The sequence below is a fragment of the Xiphias gladius genome, chromosome 22 (genome assembly GCF_016859285.1).
Source record: "Xiphias gladius isolate SHS-SW01 ecotype Sanya breed wild chromosome 22, ASM1685928v1, whole genome shotgun sequence".
Lineage (NCBI taxonomy): Eukaryota > Metazoa > Chordata > Actinopteri > Istiophoriformes > Xiphiidae > Xiphias > Xiphias gladius.
In genome coordinates, this window is record NC_053421.1 from 13,773,116 (window position 1) to 13,791,784 (window position 18,669).

Below are 18,669 nucleotides of genomic sequence, written 5' to 3' on the forward strand. Positions count from 1 at the left end.
TTTCACTCAGCATCTCTTTTTTTTAATCTTGAGGGGTTTCTCTGCCTCTTCTTTCTATTTCTCTCTATTTCTCTGACACACACAGAAATGGACAATTCCTTCTTTGCAGCCACTCACTCTCCATTTAGTTCTCAATTTCAGCCTCGCAACACACTCTCATTATCTTTTCATTTCGGTGGTACTTAAGCATTAATAAGAGCCACTGTCTTCATATACGGCAAAGTAAACATCATGTATATTATGAGGAAGGCTACCAGGAAATCATGTCTCCAGGGTTGCTCTGGGTAGTGATTATGGAAAGTAACCTGGCCCTGAGTAAAGTCTGATTGGAAGTAAGTGATGCCATATATGGAGCTGATGTATCATTAGCAATTTGTGATGGTAGTGTAAACCCATCTATTAAAGTTATACAGCATTGGTATTTTCTGAATTTTAAGAATTAGGTTTGATTCACTGCCTCAAAGGTAAAATGCTCTTGTGACATTAAACAAATACATTAGGGACAGCAGCAGTGAACAAAGACTCTGAGGCCTTGTAAAGAGTTACTGTAACAGAAGTGAAACAGATACCAAGTGTCTGTCAAAGAAATTTCAGCTGCCTTTGGACAGCTCAAAACCAAAAATCAAAACAGCGCACAAGTGGTGTGCAAATGAAAGAAAAGAGTGACAAAGCATACGGGGGGGGGGGGTTATAAATATAGAAAGAGGAACTGACATTTTCAAAACCTGTCCTCCCTGCGCCCACAAGTTTCACTGATGCGTGGATGTCAAGATCACAGTGCAAATTCTCCCACGCAGCTTACTGTACCCGTCGTTCACAGTCGACTGCTTTATATTTGCTCTCTTCAGTCATGGTGCAACTGAAAAGAAAGGGCTGGAGGCAAACCTGTGATAAGATGAACGTCTTCAGTCAATTGACTGGAGAGTGGACAAGTACACAGCTCACTGGTAATAAATCCACATGATGAAAATACTCATTATCATGTGAAAATTATCCACCTGGGGTTTGTACCTTAATCAGGGAAACGAATGCTAGGACCTAAGTTTTATCTTATTTTTGGTAGTTACAGTTAAAAAGATTATAAAGGTATGTTACATCAAACAAAGAAAACATGATATTTTCTTCAATTTTCTTTACTACAGCGTTAGAAAGCTGCTTCTACGTTCTGGGCAATAACAACTATCATTTTCCAACAGCAATCATCTTAGTGCAGTTATTTCTGTTTTTGCTGAAGTTATCTATTTTTCTATGAAGTCACCCATGTGGATTCCTGCCCAGAGATAGGAAAGCTTGTGCTAGTTCCTCTTTCTGCAGTTGCTGTACTGCATCCTGTGTGTAGCTGCAGCAGGTACAATGAGCACTGCTGTAGCACTATACACGACCCGGTGCCATGCCTTATCTGCACATCTCACTACCCTGTGACTATGTTAATCTGAGCTGCAAAGTTGGAGCTGCTGGTGCTTTTAGTGCTGCCTGCACAAACACAGACACGGCGAAGAGTCAACAGGTGGAAGCTCAGCCTGAGTGTGTTCAAACACGAGGACCAGGCCGCAGAATGTATCAACATGGCCTCCGCCCCCCCCTTCCTCTCCCGGCCTGGCAGAGGGGCACCCTTCTGATCAGGGAGTTTACTCAAAGCCAGGCCAGTCCAAGTAATTGCTACCTGCAGTGACAAACAACTCCATTCAGCCTAAATGTCAGTCTACAGTTTACTCTCCCTCCTCTGCTGTGAGCCCCCGCTGCCCATTCTGCCTGGTGCCACACTGCCTTAGTGGCGTGACTCTCCTCTCCATCAACGCCTCGTCAGCCACCCTTCAAAACCCAGTGCATGTATACAAACGCCATGTGACATAACCCAAAAGAGAATAACAACATAGAGGAGAAAAGCAGTGTTTGTAAATGTGTAGGAGAGAGACAGAGACATAGAGAGAGAGAGAGCTCTTGTATAAGGTTATTTTGTGTCCTCAGTACACAGCTTCCAACGGAAGTGACTCTATCTGCCATCTGAGACAATTTTATAAAAGGCTATCAAATGTGTGTGCAGTGTGCAGCCTCTATATCTCGAGACTGCAGCTCCAGGGCTGGATGAGACAGCTCATCAATCACACACGACAATCAAGTGCAGCTAAAACAGTCTCTCTGTAAATCTGTGCGTGCGTGTGTGTGTGTGTGTGTGGATGTGAGAAATGCTAAATCTACAGAATGCATGAACCCGTCAACAATAACTTGCACTGCATCCATACTGTATACTGTAGGTTTTTGGTTTTCTCTAAAATGATTATGGACAAGATGACTAAAGAGGGATCTGGTTCTTGATTTTTGTTGCTACACTTCCGAACAGAATTCCTCAGCCCCCTGAGCCCTTATGTTCCTAACATATTTTATCACTGATCTGTAGCAGTGTCTGGTCCTGCTGATAGTTTTGGCTTAACTGCCCCAGGTTTTGGGATATCCGTCTGAGACTTTGCCTCCACCCCAAATTAATGGAGGTCAATGGTATTCCTATGAAAAACAGTAATAAAATACTTAACATCAAAATCTATTTCCAGAGTCGGGGTCCTAGTTACTCTTCATAATCCATAGAAGTACTTTCTAGAAAAGACAAAATCCCTATGAAAACTGCTGACAGTGTGTTCTGTCAATTATCCAGAATAGTGAACACACTGTTTCTGAAAAAGAAAGTGCCTGTAGAATTGGGCAAATAAAACCAGAACTTTCTGCATAGGTAGATACCAAAAGAGAAAATAGTTTTAACATTATTTGGGTGAATCGACCCTTTAAGTAGTTTCAGAGTTTTTCCACAGTCTACAATTGACACATATATATTCTTTATCGGGGAAGTATTAAAATCCACAATGCCATGTTGTAAATGGCTGAACTATTACATTAAATGAAAAATTCTTGAAGTTTTTTCTGATTAATTTGTTCTGACATAATTATTTATTTGTAAAGCTTAGGATTTTCACCAGAATTCAAAATAAAGTAGTGTCGGTTCTGCACAACACAGAGTGGTAACAATGGATCCACAGAAGGTTTAATAAGGTGTTAAATCCTCACGCTGCTTTCAGTCATCTTATTGTTCAGTCAGCTCATCTTATTTTTACAGTAACAGTTGTCAGCAGCAGAGAGCTAAAGAAACTGAGCCTTACTGTACTGTAAACACAAGGTCAAGAAGGATTAAAATGTCAAGCCGAGTGTCACTACCTGCATGCTGCTTAGTAACAAAGCGACAGGGACAAGCAAACATATGCTGGCGTCCAGTTTCTTTACCAAAACTCCTACTGCAAGGAAAAAGGAGTTGCTGTAAGAAGAAGCTATTTACTATGACAAGTCCTTTAAGTCAAACATGGCCCACTCTACTGCAAACCATCTGGCCCACTTTGCGTTACAAGACAGACGGAAGTGTTTCACAGACTGTACTCATTGTTGTTAGCAGGTACAGTCTACTCTGGGCACTAGGGAAGGCCACACACAGCCACACCGTCTCGTTCCAGGGTACAGTAAAAAAGAAACCATATTCCTGCAAACACACACTGCTTTTGAATGAGATCAAATCATACCGTGTATATACAGTATATGGCACACACGCTATAGATGCACATTTTTCTCTCCCCTGACCACCCAGACCGTTCAAATAGCTCTAGAAGGTAACCGTGCCCCAAGGTCACGTGAACCGTGTTAGGGGAATTAGCGGTGTATTCCTACAGCTGTCAGCACCTTGCAAAGATCTGGTTAGGGAGAAACCCGACTCCAAAAGCCGGCTCGCCACCTCTCATCCCTCCTCAATCCATCCCACCCGTCTTCCTAGCCGCATCCTCCTCCCTGTGAGCCTGATCATTTGAATACAAAGCTGAGAGACAAAAGACGTCCTTAAAATAGAGATGCTGTGGCTTTCAAAGAAGCTCGATGCAGAGACAGGGCGAGAAAACAGAGAGAGAAAAAGGAGAGAGACAGAGCAAGACGGAGAAAGACAGCACGATGAGCGGGCTTATGGCAAGAAACTGAGGCACCGTATTGATGTGCGATAGGTGGCTGGATGCAGTGATTTCCTGTTAGTTCTTGCTCGGTTATGTACAGCTGACCTGTCATCTATCAAAGGTCGAAGCACTGTCCCTGAACATGCCCTAAGCTGGGATTCACTGTCTTCTCTGTATGGGTACATACACATTGGATCATTATGCTACCCCGCTGGGAATGTATACTGTAAGAGCTTTCTGTCATGCCAGGTTACTAGATGACACTGCAATCTCAGTATGACCAAAGGTACGCGATTTGCTCACCTCTGGACTGGAGATTGGGTATCAAGCAGTTGAAGAGGAGAAAGCTATCCAATAAAATGCACACCTGAAAACACATGCCTATCAATTTACTATTACACTGACGCAGGTTACCTCATCTCACCTGAATCTCAAAGAGGCACTAGAGGCTGCTTATAAACCAGGGTTACTGGCTAAAGAACAGAACTTTTCATGATTATTTCATGATGATGTTTTCTAACTGAATGAGATACCCCACATACTGTAGTACTTTGCCCTGGTTTTAGAAAAGTAAAATCATTATGCATGACGCAAAGCCCAGCCTCTAAACACACCATAACACAGAAAGATAGGCAACTGAGATTCTGTGGATAACTACACTGAAGGGAGATACCAATAGTTTAACACCATTTGGTTTCACAAAACAAGGTGCTGTTGAACAATCAAATTAATTGCAGAATCTTTTATGGAAGGTGAAACTAAAACTGGAAAGGTGCACATAGCCAGAATATATGTAACATCAATCTGGTTTTTATGTGTTGATATGTTCTTTTACTTCTCTGTGGGTAAGCATTTGTAACATGGAGATACTCAGGACAGGAGCACCCATTTTATGAATCCCAGGGCACGTTTTCTGACACAGTTTCATTTTTTTATGTCATTGCAATAGTTTTCATGCTTTGAATTCACTGCCTCTGTGGTCAGCAGGGTCCAGTTCGCCCTGCACCAGTCGATTCAGCTGTGTCTGGAGAGTGCACCTCTTGTAAAGATCTCAGTCAAGACACAACAGAACATCTCCAAATTGACAAGAGTTATCACAATGGCTGGCTTTCATATTACCATATTAAAACATATATATTTTATTCACCAAAAAGCCTGTACAACTTTACAGCTTAATGTGTGATGTGAGTAACTTCACTTTTATACAACCTCTTGAGTCAAGTGTTTAGACATCAGGCCTGATTTTTTGCTTTGCTAATGTAAAAATAAATGAGGGGTACTGAAACCACACTGGTGTTTGCCCAAGTAATAATATTTTGAGGTAGGAGAACATGGAAAAAACGGTGGTTCATGAAAAAAAATACCAATGTGTTTTCTTCAGGAGTCAAAATCTTCTAAATTCCCTTCACAATGAAAAACAGGCTCTACATTCTGATTATAGATTCACATTGCAAGGAATATGATGACCAAGTCATTAAAGTGAATTCATTTCCTAGAGAGTTGAACAATAAGAGAAACCTGGATGGCACTTGTGGTTAACAAGCTTGTCAGCTGACTTTTTGTGGTCAACAGCCACAGATTCAGACTTGTTCAGTTATTCAGTTTCTTGAAGCAAGTTCAAAATAAGGTTGATGACAGTCTATAAAAACTTTTCAGTTCTCTGCCACATTTTTGAGAAAATAATGCTTGAAGAACAGCTGCATTCAAAGTGGGGGCTGACATGCTATGATTGAAAATGATTGGTCTTCAGTTCATGTTTAATTATTAAGAGCTAATTATTGCTTTCAATATAGCCATATTAACCTAAATAAGATGTAACATTATGAAAATGAGGGAAAAAAACAATGTACAGTATGAGTTTCTTGTTCAAATCCATGGAATTGATGGGATCTAGTATATGGCAGGTCAAGTACTTAAGCAAAACCTACAACAGGACTACTAACATTATCACTTTTCTGGAAGAATAGAAATGTGTTTATAGACCATTTAAATAGCAGAGGAGAAAGTCATAAGCCTGAACCCAAAAAATATAAAGAAAATGGCAAGACATGCGCTCTAGTGAGCTGCTAAACTGAGAGGAGAAATCTAATCTAAAGACCAAGAAGACCAAGAAAATCTAATCTGGGGACTGGCAAGTAGGATAACTTTCGTTGTTGAAGCAGTCTGACTGCAAATTGTGTAAAACCTCAAACTGTGCATACCATCAAACTTAAACAGCATCTGAACGAATGCAACAAAGTGAAAGAGGTATGAAAAAGAGCGAGCTCCACAGCTGAGGTCTATGATTAAGAAGATGGAGAGCAGTACATGCGGATCCCCACCTTAGTTTAGCCTGTTAGTGTGGTAATATTTGCTAATTAGCACTTAACACAAAGTGAGGCTGGTGTTGATTAGGGTGTCATTGGCACAGTTTGGCAAGTATTTGGTCATAAACCCAAGTATTCAACAACCTGAAATTTTGACATGATGATGGCGCTAGATGAAAAATCATGGGAGCACCAAAGTCTTTAGAGTCCAACCTCCAGGGACCATGATTCTCTGAAGCAAATTTCACAGTTATCCATTCGATATTTGTCAAGATGTTACTCAAAATCTAAAATGTCAACCTCATGATGGAGCTAGACAAAAAGTCAGTAGGACTCATCATTTGGATGTACAGAATATAATGGCAATACATCGTACATAGATATTTCAGTCTGCACCAAAGCGATGGGCAAACAGAATCACACTGCCATGGCTAAAAATGACTGACATTAAATAGAGGATTAAAAAAAACCCATTGATAAATATCCCCCTGAGACTAAAGGCCTAGTCTGGGTCAAGAAGGATAACATTTTTAGAAATCTTTATACGGGCTTATTTGAAGTCACACAGACTAGAGTAGTAAAGACTTGGCAAATGAGAGGCAGAATACAATATAACACACTGTTCACCATGAAAAACTGCACTGACGATATTCTGATAACAGTGTAGTTACACAGAAAAGCAATAAACAGTGCATTACATAGATTGATGGGATGAAACACTGATACTCTCTGCAAAGCAAGCTGCAGCTTCTGAGTTTTGTGGCGGCACTTGAGCAAGAAGAGAAATCAATTTTCGATCAAAATGTCCAGGAAAAGCATGCTATCTTTCCATCCTTGCAAGCTCTCGACCTGGTCGATAATAAACAACAACCAGCCTATGACTTGTGTTTCTGTTATGCCGATAACAACTTGACCACTGATTCATGTAATAAAACACAACTATGACCAATGATAGACAGACTGTCGCTGGCCCTAGCAACAGGGACAGCTCGCTCTCACAAGACCGGAGGGACCATCCATCTCACAGGCTGACAAAGAAACATTTATTCCCTCACACTGACAAAAAATCTGCCATGGAATCCAGCTCAAGATGTTAATGCAAGATTTACAATATTGTTACATTGTTTGTCATAAAGACAATAATCACACACAGGGCATCTTCTTTTTTTTACCCCTCGAACAATGAGTTTGTCATTGTCTCATGCGCTTTCACTCAGAGACAAACTGATTTCTCCACACTACACCCCCGCCGTCTCTCCAAAACTCTCACTAGGGTTCCTCCTGATCTCCCTCTTCTGTGTAATTTAGGCACTCCCACAGTAATGGACACCCTACTGAGGGGCAGTGAGTGGGAACCCAACCCCGCTGCTCCAGTTACGGTACTCACAAAAAATTAGCCTTTCAGATAGCTAACCACAAACTACAGCTACAGCTTGGAGGCGCTTTTTGGTGGTGAGGCAGAGAAAAAGGAAGAGGTTCCGCGAGAACAAGGAAAGGAGCAGTTTGGGAAGGTGATCCCTCATTCTCCTCAGATGGTCACATGATACCAGCTGTGCAGCTCCTGGTCTCCCTATGGACGTTAGGTGTCAGGGTGAAATACAGCATCCTGCCTTGCGCCGGGGATGCAGCATTTGCCCACCACCCCTAATTTTCCTTTCTCCCCACCCCTAGCCCCGACACTGTCTGCGGCAACCTGTCAATCAGCTGACAGCGGAGCAAGACAGGGGATCCTCAGAGGATGAGTGCAGTGCATTATTAAGCACATTAGAGATGCAGAGTGTTGATGAAAAATCAAATCAGCTGGGGTAGCTCCCTAGCACTGTGCTGACAGTGTCAAGCTGGGAAAAAAAAGGGGGAGAGGTGGAGGACTACCTGGGTGCAAACACTGGGACTGCTGACTGTTTGTTGTTTAGGACAGTAGGCTTACATAATAGAAAACACTGTAACACCTCTGACTGAAGAAGAGCATTCTCGGACCTCTTCCCAAAAACATATGCATCCACATTCAAACCTATAGTCTTGGTATTCGCTGCAAATCGAATTCCACGTGTACATGTACAATATATCCAATCGATTTTAACTAGCCCAATGTGTTCTGGGATATGGTGCAGATGCCATGACCCTGCACAGGACAAGTGGGTACAGTATAGAAAATGGATTAATGTGATGGTCCCAAGGTGCAAGATTTTCACGTGTTATCATCAACTATTTACCTTCGTTCTGCCGCTTTCCTCGGCTTCAGCCCGCAATCCATCCCATCTCATCCATCCTTGCTGCCCAAAGGGTGATGAAAACCTTGGCTTAGACATCCAGCAGCCCTATGAACAAGCGGCACACGTTTTTTTTTCATCGTCTGTTTATTTTCTCAATTACACTGGGTGAGTCTGTGTCAGCAGCTTTGGGGTTTTGCTCTGGCAAGAGAAGGGGGGGGGGGTCCTTTCCCGGGGTTCTGAAGTTTCTGGAGGAAGCCCAGCACAGAAGACGTCTGTCTGAATGCCACCCTGTGTGATCATTGTGATAAGTGCAGCACAGCGGGGGGAGAGAGACATTTTGAGGCTACTGCGTGACGGAGCATCTACAATATCAAACAGTTTTCCTTCCATCCACAACTTCTGCCACAGTGCGATTCATGCTGAGCAGCACCGTCACCTGACCATTCATCTTCAGCTGTTAATCCACCATGACAGTGTGACAAATGTGACATGAGATTACTTCACTAAGGCTGCAGTGCATTGTGGAGGTTAAGCCTGCCTAAATTGATTCACCGACTGTCATGCTTTGTGTTTGACTGTGAGGCTGGTGGATGAACTCAACAGTCTGTCTCATCAAGGATTATTAGGGTTTTCAGACAGACACCCAAATAAGCAAACGGGGTTTTGTCCTTGAACATAGAGTCACCAAAACATAATCTTAGACTGACACTAAAATCAGCAGCACAGAAGGAGTGCAACCAATTTTTGGTCTCAGCCCATTTAAAAGGACTATTCCTGTGTGTTTGCAGGTTTTAGTGGCTATGTTTAGTTATGAGAACACTGTATCTACCAAAATAATTGTTGAGATTTCAAAATGCAGCAACGGACAAGCGTTCTATTGTTAAAAACACGTCCAATGAGACAACAAACATAAGTGACAGGCCAAGTTTTACAAGATTATCACCCACTTCTTTTGGAGGTAAATACAAATGTTTTACCTCACAGAACAAGTGAGTGTGTACAGCTATGGTTGCTACAGTCAAGGTTGAATCAGGACATTTGTCTGTAAATTTTTTTTGGTCTGTGAATTGTAACTGTGGTGAGTTTGGGTGATTTTTTTACTGTTTGTTTTCTCTTTCAAATACATTTGAAAAACCTGTGGGTTTTTTTTCAATGAGTCTGATTGTCTGACAGCTCATGTTTGTTGCCCAGCTGGACCGACGTTTAGCAAATTTGCTGTAAGAGCTACGAAAATGACACAAAGTGGTAACAAACCTTAGTTTTCCCCTGAGTAAAAATCATGCAAACATTTTTTACTGACCATTTCTTAATGCGAGCTATACAGTTTTGGATTGTTGGGTTTATGTGTTCTACAGTTCAAGGCAGCTTTTGTCCTTCTCTCCTGTCTGTCTTCCAGTCACAGTTGCTGTTTTCAAAGTCCTTGTCTCTGTAGTAAAATCTGAAAGTTTACTATCCAATAGGGAAATTCCCACATTTGCTGACTTTAATTAGCCATGTGCAAAATGTTTCTCAGAACCATACCCTAGCAGTATTTAGCAAGAGTTTGTGAGCTTTGCAAAGTTCTGATTGGTTTAACAAAATCAAACAACCAGGGAGTTTTTTTCCATCTCTTGCAGAATAATTCCATTCTATGAAATACCTTTCCACTGCTTTGGCACAGTACAAAAGTAGTGTAGAGAGATAGGTCTGGCAGTGCTGGACTAGAATATGATAGGCACTCTGATTTTATTGAAGTACAGTGGTAGCCTGTGTTCTGTCTAGACCGAGCTAGTAAAGCTGTCTGTAGGAATGCTCATGCAAATATTGACCTTCAATTAGGTGAAACAGACGCCCTCGCTTAGGGGCTGCAATATGGAGGCATCAGCAAAAACATTGTACACATAAACATTCACAGAATATACATAAACATGTAGAGACATACCAACAAAGTGTACACAAACACATCTTGTATAAATACACCTTCGTTTGCAGTGTGAACTGACATTAAATGAAGGACAACTGCAAAACCTGAAGCCTTTTAAAGGTAGTTTTAACTTCAAACAGGATGTCAGCAAAGCATCAGTAGCAAAACCACAACAAAAACTAGAATGGCAATGAGTGGAGCGCATAGCTCCACCAAGGCCATATATTGACGAAAATGCCGAAAAATGCTCCATCTCTCAATGTTAAGGAAACTGATAAAAAATTCCTGGATCCGCCACTTTAACCGAATCCATACCCAAATATAATGGGTTCGTCCCTGGCCCGTGCCACATCCCACCACCAAGTTTGGTGCAAATCGGTTCAACACTTTTTGCGTAATCCTGATGACAAACAAAGAAATAAACCAACCACCTAGAAAATGCAATCAATAGATTGCAGACATCCACCAAGGCCAATGTCAAACAACATACACCAGACTTCAGAGGAAAGAATTCAAATTCATAGTAAAGGATCTGGATCTGAATATTCTCCCAAATTTAATGGGTTCTTCCCTGGCCCATGCCCCATCCCTCCACCAAGTTTGGTACAAATTTTGTTCAGTACTTTTTGTGTTGACAAACCAACCGACCGACCAAGAAACCAAAAAAAGGAAAAAATAAACGGACATGGGGTGCTCACATAACCTCCTTGCCAGAGGTAATGAACAGTTCTATCCTAACATAACACACACCAAAATCTTGGGAGTTTTGTGCCCTTTAATAGGGTGAGGAACAAATGACCTTCCCAAGTGACGGCAGTCGACCACACTCCTGCATAATTAACAGAGTCTAAAATGAGGTGTTCTTTATATGACCTTACCTGACGATGTCAGGGCACAGCTTGCCTGCAGAAACTCAGTGGTAAATAACAAATCTGTGCAACCCACAGCACACATACACACCAACTATTTATTTTATTTTTTACATGTCAGATTATTGAATGGTAGCCATGATTTACTGGACGATATTGCAGGAAAAAACCTAAAAGATTAAAAAGAAAAAAAAAAAAAAAGCATACCCCAGAACTCTCTGTGAGGCAGAACACTTCATGGCATGAAAACATGCCAGGTAAGAGAGCGTTCCTCAAGGCTGAACATGGTACACCGCAGACTGACAGCACCATGAGAGAGACAAAACACATCTGGATTCTACCGAAGACTGTTCCAAAGATTTCACAAGGTTTTTAAAGAGTGCAGCTAAAGGAGGGCGTCCAGGGGTTAGTTCAACCGCTCTGCTTCAGTGACACTGACATGGCTGGGGAAGATTTTGCTGGAGCATCGCCTGCTGCCTTGATTTGCTCAGCAGATCCGCAGCAGGGTTGGAAGGATTTTCCCCCAAAGCCCTCTTACCCTCCCGCAGAGCAGAAATCCCCTCCAATCCTCACTCGCAGTTACTGCAGGGATGCTTTACATGCTGAGACAAAGGACTCCAGAGAAGGAGTAAAGGAGAGGAGAGAAGTGGAGAGGAGAGGAGAGGAAAGGAGAGGGGAGGAGAAAGGAGGTGAGGAAATGAGAGGAGAGGAAAGAAAACGAGAAGAGAGGAGAGGAAATGAGAGGACAGGGAGGGAGGAGAGATCAAAAAAGGAAAAAAGAGAGGAGAGAGGGAGCGAAAACAAGAGGAAAGGAAACAAGAGGAGAAGAGAGGACTAAGGAGGAGAGGAAACAAGAGAAGAAGAAAACAAAAGGAAAGGAAAAAGACAGGAGAAATGAGGGGAAATAAGAGGGGAGGACAGGAGAGGAGAAAAGAGGAGAGGACTAGAGGAGAAGAGAGAAACTGAGTGGAGAGGAAACGAGAGAAGACGAAAGAAAAGTAGCGAAAAGGAGAGGAGGAACAAGGAGAGGAAACAAGAGGAGGGGAGAAGAAACAAAAGGAAAGAAGAGGAGAGGAGAAAAGAGGAGAGAACATGAGAAACGAGGAGAGGAAGCTAGAGGAAAGGAAACAAGAGGAATCGGTTTTAAGAGAAGAAAAATTAAGAACGAATCCAGTATATATCATTAGAAATGTTGATTAATTATAAAAGTATATTGTACCGTCTCTCTTGTTCTCCTTAATCCTCTCTTTCTCTCTCACACACAAACACACACACACACACACACACTGAGATCTGTGCAGATGCTGTGTGTGTGCTGAGGGCTGTGGGGTGTGGTCAGAGGGGTATCTCGGGACCCAGAGAGAGAAAGCGAGAAATCTGGAAGAGGTGGAGGTATCTAGTTTTGAAATATAACACCTCGCCTGCATCACCGATCAATACACACACTAGGCATGCATCCATAGCTAATCTTTCAAGGCAACAAAGAATCCTCAACAGAGAGTTATGTGCCCAACATCCAGAGGGTGAGGTTGAATTTGATCGTTGTAATCCAAATATCCAGTCATTGATAAGCTACTGGGCTATGAGTGTTAATCATTTTTTCAAGCAGTCATCAGTATCTCCCCACGAATTAACACAAATCTCACCAGTGAAATTCTAGCCAAACCCTTTCAAGACATACCTGTGGTAAGCAGCACAGAAGCTTACAATCACACTACAACAATCCCTATTACAGAACAGTGGCCACTGTGGAAAGTGAAAACATGCACAAAAATGCCCTCAATGTTGATACAAGGAGAAAACCGATAGATTATAACATATGCAGAAGAGAACAACAGAAAATGTAAATCTGGTCAAAATTACATATTATGGCCTGGTGAAAAGCTGGAGTGATGTAATAATAACCTTGTGTCCTATTTTGAGGGAGGATTGCCATTACAAACAGCAAAACCCCCTCGACATTCCACTTGGCCACCAACTGTGCTGAAGTGGGTAATGATTAACTCTTATGAAGGGAGTGTTTGAATGAGTAAACCCTCTGTTATGCATCCTCTGCCTGCAGAACCTGTCCGGCTTTACGTCGTCCACATACTGTATATTGTTACATAACCTGGGCTGGCACACATGGCAGTGGGCGAATCAGCCAGAGTAACACACACACACACACACACACACACACAGTACAGACCCTTGCTCTCTGGCAAACACAAGGAAACTGTAGCTCCATTTGAAGGGGCAGCCAACACACTGGCCTGGGTGAGAGTTTGAGTCGAGGCCAGAAACTGATAGACGACAGACACACACACACACACACACCCCCACCCCATCCGCGCAAGACTAAATAGCAGAAAACTCTTCTTAATAAAAGAGCTTTTCAGAATACATTACAATGAGACTGAATGCATGCAATAAAGTTATTAGGCTAGTGGGGCATTTGTGAAGTTGCCAGACTGGCACTCCTGGCCTCCATTTTGCCTTCTGTGTGTGTTTGTGCGAATGTGTATCCAAGGTCTTGTTCCTGGTTCACTCTGGTCTCCCAGCACTACAGTGGGTCTATTCTTCTCTGGTGCTCCAGAGAACAGGATTAACGACCAACAGCAGAGACATGAAAAGGTTGTGTCCACCAGCCACCAGGATTTTACAGCCTGGGTGTGTGTAACTGTGCGTGGTTATTTTTCTTGCAGGAGACTGATAATGCCATCCTTCTAACATGCTCTCTCAAAGAAAACAAAACTTAAACATGCTCATACATGCCATTTAATACTTGTGTCATCTGTTGAGCCAAAGGTAATGCATGAAGCTGAACAGACCGACACGCTTGTTCGCTTTTACAACAGTGCTACAGGCACCACACCATCAACGAAAAACCCAAGAATTTCACATCAGCGGTTCAGACGAAACTGTCTTACTGGAGGAAAAACTGCAGACCATCTCCTGATCCTTCGCTCCAGTGTTGCCGTGGTTATCAAACATTGTTATCTGTAGGAGGTAAAGTATGTCTGAGGGTCTTAGCAGGAATTCCACATGACCCTCTTGCTGCCAATGGCATTTTATGCATTTAAATCAACACCTTGCCACCTGCAAGGCTGACTTAGTGTGTGATGGATGGATAAGTGGAAGTGGATGGGGTAAGCCAGGTGAGTGTGTGTGTATGCGAAAGTAGGGATATACACTGATCAACCAGGTGGTGTGTGTGTGTGTGTGTGTGTGTGTGTGTGTGTGTGTGTGTGTATAAATGGCTGAAATTATTGGCACCCCTAAATTTTAAGTACAGAATTTCAAATAATCCTCAGAAATAAATAAAAATTAACCAATTTTGTATAATCAAAAAATTTTAATATAATGTCCAAGGTTACTGAACAAAAGAAAATAAAAAAACAAAACTTGCATAATAGAAAAATAATACAAAAACAAAACGTACCCCAGACACAATTATTGGTTACAGCCTCTAAACTTTTCTTGTAGCCATCTAGAAGCTTCTTGAACCTGTCCGCTGGTAGTTTCTGCCACTCTTCCATTGCAATGCGTTCAAGCTGTTTTAAGTTTGCAGGAGTCCTTTTTGCAATGGCAGATCTTAGCTCTCTCCAAAGGTTTTCAGTGGGATTTAGGTCAGCACTCATTGCTGGTCAGTTTAAAACGGTCCATCTTTTCCTTTTCAACCATTCTTTTGGGCTGCTGAATGTGTGCTTTGGGTCGTACTGTTGAAAGACCAAAGACCTTCACCTCAAACCTAGTTTTCTGACACTGGGTAATACATTTTGCTCTAAAATGCCTTGGTAATCTTTGGATTTCATCATTCCTTTGAGACATTCAAAGCCTCCAGTGGCAGAGACAGCAAAGGAGGCCCACAGCATGACAGAACCCCCACCATGTTTTACTGTAGGTGGGGTGTTCTTTTCCTTATGGGTTTCATTTCGTCGCCTATTAACAAATCGATCCACTGCATCCCCAAAGAGCTCTGCTTTGGTTTCATCTGTCCATAGAACATTATCCCAGAAAGAGTAAGTTTTATTTGTTTTTTATTTTGTTTGAGGAACTAATTTAAATTCATCAAAAGGGTCCCGATAATTGTGTCAAGCATACATTTTATGTCTGTATTTTTTATCTCAATAAATGAAAGCATTTTTTTGTTTTTGTTGTTCACTAACTTTGGACATTTTATTAAATATTCTGGTTATACAAAATTAATTAATTTGCATTTATTTCTGAATGTATTCTAAATTCTGTGCTTAAAATTCAGGGTTGCCAATAATTTCAACCATAAAATATATATATTACTGTATATATACACGATTCAGCCACAACATTAAAACCGTTAACTGGTTTTAATGTTGTGAATGATGGGAGCAGTGTTTAAGGTGTTGAGTGCTTCTGTGTTAATTGGCAGATTCTGCCCTTTTCCATCTGGAGTGTTGCTTGCGCCAGTGAGAGATATGGACACACACAAACCTGCCTGACTAACTGAGTGTGGTCTTCAGTAATCACTGTATGTTTCACTTTTATTGTACCTGAACAAACTCATTGTGCAAGTCTACGTCTGCAAAATCGTACAACAAAGATTTTTTTAACGAACTAGAATTGCTAAACTGTTGACTGGTATGAAAACAGGTTATACAGCTATACAAATAATAGCACATGCACTTTCAGCTTTAAAAATAGTTATTATTCTTAACAAGCCACCTTCTAACATTTCTGCCAAGTTACAATGGTATGAAAATATCAAAGTAAGTCTGACTAGGAGCTTTTATCCCAATCCACATTGAAACCATAAATGGCAATAATCCCTAAACCCTAGATTTTTTTCTACGATCAAATGCGTCAGGATGTCAAACAATCTTGGAAATTTGCAAGGAAATGGAGCGGCGCTCTCCTTGGGTGCCTGCTGAGCTAGCGCCTTTCTTCAGCCAGCACTACAAGTGGTCTTGATCCAGGCCAGAGTGGAGCACTGTAAGGCTGCCACTTTGTGCTGATTCAATAAGAAATAATTGCATATTGGCCTCTCTCCACTCATCCTCCTTTACCACCATGATCTGACACTTAACTGTATTTCTGTGCTGTAAGTTACACTACGGACCCAGAACTGGCGAAGGAGACTGCAGCATTGCTGCTATTGTTTGCTTTTTTAACATCCACATTCCCCTGGATTGGATTGGGAGTTGCATTTACCAGCGTGTTGAACCTCCGCTGATACATTTATGTGTGTATATATATATACATACACACACACACACACACACACACACACACACACACACACACACACATATACATATATACACGTATATATGAATATATACATATACATGTACACACACATATATATATATATATATATATATAGATAGATAGATAGATATATAGATACACACACATATATACATATATACACACAGATATATACATATATATGTACACATATATACATACATACATGTACATACATATATACATACATACATATATACATATATATATATATATATTTATATATTTATAAACACATATGTATAAACAATTCCAAAGCAGCGCCCAGCAGACAGCTGTGCAACCACTGTGGTCTTCATCTACATAGAGAGACACATTTCCAGTGCTATCCCGACCTCACTTCCTGCCAAACTGGCATAAGAGCTGCGAAGAGTGCAATGACAATGCCTCATATCACTTCTTATTTTTTTCTAATTTCTTCACTTGATATAATATTTATTTTATATCAGTATGCGTACATGTTATGAGTATGCTAGACAGTTTAGAGACAGTTTAAAGATCTCAGATAAAGACATAGATAGATACATATAAAGATAGATAGATAGCTAGATAGACAGTGAGTAAGTAAATTAAGTCAAAACTGCAGTTACTTACTCAAGGTGACTTTCTGCCACTGCTGTTTAGCACATAGATGGGGAATAAAAGGTTTTCAATTTTGCATAATTAACATGCCAGGAAACAGTCATACAGTCATTCATTGTGTCCCTATGCAAATTTCACGATACAATAACACTGTCATTACGTTGCTGTGTTGTAAAGGTGAACCCTGTGTGGGAAATCTGACAATGAAACAGCTTAAATAATAGAGGGGCCTTAACTTGAAAAAGAGTAGGTGTTACTGACTGAGCAGCCGCCAATATAAACCTGTTTTGCTCAACTAAACCCGTCCATCGCATAACAGCGGATCGACTGAGTACACGAGCATGATGTCATCCTCTAAAAACCTGGCAAGTGTAGGTGTAGCCCATTAGGAAGAAGTTAACAGGCCGGATCGCGAGTCCCGAAACCGTGCGTGGCCTATAACCTCGGCGCGTGCGTGAGTCCGCACTGTTGCTCTCCTCGACTCGCGCGGCATTAAAGGGCAAACGGGGTGAATGGAGGTACATGATGAAGCATACGCTGCCGGCCGTGCGTGCAGCGCCCCCGCCGCCACTTCAGCTTGCAGTGCTGCACGTACTGTAGTTTGGACCGCGACAGTCAGTCGTCCCCATCCCCGTCCCCCCCTCCCTCCCAAAAAAAAAAAAAAAAAAAAAAATCCCTCTGAACCGACTGCTGCTGTGGCGCGCTGCATACAATCACCATCTTCGCCCGTTTCCAATACATTTATCATTACAACACACAACGAGGCAACTCAACTTCGTGACACACTACACTACCGTGACAACACGGGCGGGATCCTGCCCTCAACTTCACACCAACAGCCTAACACCCCCTCCCCGTGACAGCCGCTGCAACACACACGAGACTAAGTCATAAACAGGCAGTAATATTAAGGATCGTATTTACCAGCTGGCTACACTACGAGCACTGCAGCCATTTATCTCGTAGCGAAAGGGCCAGAAGTCCGCATTTCCTGGAATGTAAGTCGCTGGATAGAGCTGCTCTCGGCGCCCTCGTTCCTGGGGAGGGAGAACCGGAGGGGCTCGGGGTGCTTCCCACTGTTGAGTCAGACCGGACAGCGATGCCACATTCAGCTGATCGCCACAACAAAACAACATCTCGCCCTACGCAAAGCACACTCAGCTGCTCCGCACCACCCCGCACGGCAGGTTCGGCGGGCACCGCCCCCCTCTCGGCCTCCACCAGTGGGGTGGCGCGCTGAGCCCGCCTCGTGAATAGTCATGAGGTGGCGGAGCCAGCGATTGGTTGACACGAGCAGTTCCTGGGTAATGCTGTTAATTCCAATTAGCCAGGCAACCTCATGCAGTCGCCTAAATGGGAATATGAGTTTCGGAGACTGTTGTGGGTGATCGTGAACCCCCCGGATCTGAGCCGGGTTACTCCTAAGTTCTCGCTCATTCAGCAGCAATATTTGAATCTCCACAGACTTGTACCACCACACGCACTTTCCAGCTGCACCCCAGGAGCGAGTACCCAACCTAAAGCGGTGCTGACATAGCAACAGACACAGGAGAG

At 42.3% G+C, this 18,669-nt stretch overlaps 1 protein-coding gene across 4 annotated transcripts in view; it reads right to left on the minus strand.

Annotated features, from left to right (window-relative positions):
• LOC120784306 (transcription factor HIVEP3) overlaps nucleotides 1-18,669 on the minus strand; it is a 41,876-nt gene that overhangs the window by 22,591 nt on the left and 616 nt on the right. Inside the window, exons 1-2 of one of the 4 annotated variants that reach the window (XM_040118002.1) lie at nucleotides 18,040-18,249; nucleotides 8,497-8,601 (exon numbers count right to left, since the gene is read on the minus strand). The exons of 1 other annotated variant lie outside the window; for it this stretch is intronic. The gene's annotated coding sequence lies outside the window, so the exon portion shown is untranslated. Of the gene's footprint in view, nucleotides 1-8,496; nucleotides 8,602-17,127; nucleotides 17,196-18,039; nucleotides 18,250-18,669 lie in introns of those variants that run through there. 2 more of the 4 variants (XM_040118001.1, XM_040118003.1) reach the window with 2 other exon arrangements.